The sequence below is a fragment of the Chrysemys picta genome, chromosome 13, assembly GCF_011386835.1.
Source record: "Chrysemys picta bellii isolate R12L10 chromosome 13, ASM1138683v2, whole genome shotgun sequence".
In the NCBI taxonomy this organism is placed as follows: domain Eukaryota; kingdom Metazoa; phylum Chordata; order Testudines; family Emydidae; genus Chrysemys; species Chrysemys picta.
In genome coordinates this window covers 21,755,603-21,757,680 of record NC_088803.1, presented here as the reverse complement: position 1 = coordinate 21,757,680, position 2,078 = coordinate 21,755,603, and the positions used below count along the sequence as shown (strand labels likewise).

Below are 2,078 nucleotides of genomic sequence, written 5' to 3'. Positions count from 1 at the left end.
TTGATTTACTGTGAATTTACTAATCAAGGTTCAAAACTAATGAGAACTAATCACAAGATGTTTGACTCAATCAACGCTCATGAAAGTCAACGCTATGCTGGACTTGGCTCAAACTGACAACCCGTTTTCTACCACCCTTATTCAGACTGGGGAGTGTGGCAGATCCCACCAGCTGTTCTGTTAGGGTGGAATCCTGCCCCATGCTTGGTCCCCCATTGAAGTTAAAATGCAGGATGAGGTCCTTGCTCTCCAAAGTGCAATTGAAATCTATGGGACCATTTGTTTAGTGAGGCTTGGATTTTCAAATGGGCCAAAGGGAGTCAGGAATCCAATTCCCATTAAAACTTTATGGGGTTGGTCACCTAATTCCTCTAGACCTCTTTGAAAATCACAGCTGTAAGTCATTATCTAGTGGGCCTAAACTACCACTGCTTTGTTCCACTTTGTGCTGTGTAACTCCATCCATATTCAGTGGAGTCATATAGACATAAACCTGGAGTAGCACAGTGGGGAACCAGGCCCCATAGGGTTCGCAGAATCAGGCCCTGAGTGAGAAGTCCAGAATCTAGCCCTGTGACATCAGTGGACTTGGGACCCCAAGCTGAGATTTTCAGAGTTACCCAAGGGATTTGCAGGCAAAATTTCCATCGCATTTGATGAGAACTGCACATCCAAATGCCTTTGGTGGCTCTGAAAATCTCATTCCAAGGCTGACCAGTGCCCCAGTGAAGGTCACCACAGAGTCTGCAGAGGCGCCCAAAATGCCTATTTCCTGACATTTATGACCCATCACTCTCCTCAAAATCCCTTTCAGTTCCACATTCCACATGCTCTAGGTAACGGGGTCAGCATGGGAGTGAAGACTCCATACAGCATGGCCACCAGCCGGTCCTGATCCAGCGAGCGGCTGGACGAGCAGTGTATGTAGCTGAAGACAGTGGTGCTGTAGAACTGATGTACCACCATGAGGTGCGAGGTGCAAGTGGAGAAGGCCTTGTGTTTGCCCTCGGCTGACTGGATGGTCCAGAGGGTTTGGATGTAGGAGAGCAGGGTGACCAGAAAGGCGCCCACGTCGAATATCCCCCCTACGACGAGGACCACCATCTCCCTGAGGTACATGGAAGTGCAGGATGAAGCCAGCACTGGAGGAATGTCACAGTAATATTGGTTGACTTCGTTGGAGTGGCAGAAAGGCAGGGTGAAGGTAGGCACTGTGTGCAGGAGGGAGTTGAGGAATCTGGTGACCCATGTTCCCGGCTGTCATCAGAATGCAGAGTCTCTTGTTCCTAATGACCATACCTCAGAGGGTTACACACGGCCACGTACGAGTCGTAGGCCATCACCGCCAGAAGGAAAACCTCCCTCCCTGCTACAGCCACCAGGAAGTTGACCTGCAACATACAGCCAGTGAAGGAAATTATGTTGCTCTCTGACAAGAGGTTTTCCAGCATCTTGGCCATGGTAGCAGTGGGGCAGCAGATGTCTAACCAGGAGAAGTTGCAGAGGAAGAAGTCCAGCGGGTTGTGCAGCTTAGCCTTGGTCCCTATGGCTAGGATGTTGAGGCCATTGCCAGTCAGGTACATCGACAGAAAGGCACCAAAAAGAAAGAAACAAATGGCTGGGCGATTGGAAAGTCCCATAAGGACGAATTTGGCCACGATTGTCCAATTAGCCATTTCTCTGCTTGAAGAGGAGCTCTCCTGCAAGGGGGTAAATGAAAGCTATTTCATTATGGGAAACTCTGTGCATGGGAATGACGGATGGTCTTTGTGTTAAGGCAAAGGAGTGGGAGATGGAAGATCTAGGTTCTCTTCCACAGGCATGTCTCCACCTGTCTCCCCCCAATAATAAACATTCTCAGATTGATCCATTTTGGGTGGCTTTTTTGAACCAAATTGAAACTCAGTTAGACATTAAACACTCCCCTCCTTGGCTGTTTTAGTGGTTCATGGGCATTGTAGTGTGGGTGCCTCATGCTCTCATTTTCCTTTCTGAGCTGGACCCTCTGGCTTGATTACATCTCATCTGATCTACTGCAATGAAGGCACAAACAGGGGAATCTCAACTAGGCGTAGAGA

At 48.7% G+C, this 2,078-nt stretch overlaps 1 pseudogene; it reads right to left on the bottom strand.

Annotated features, from left to right (window-relative positions):
* Positions 1-810: 810 nt before the first annotated feature.
* LOC103306568 (olfactory receptor 5V1-like) lies at positions 811-1,583 on the bottom strand (annotated as a pseudogene).
* Positions 1,584-2,078: the final 495 nt, after the last annotated feature.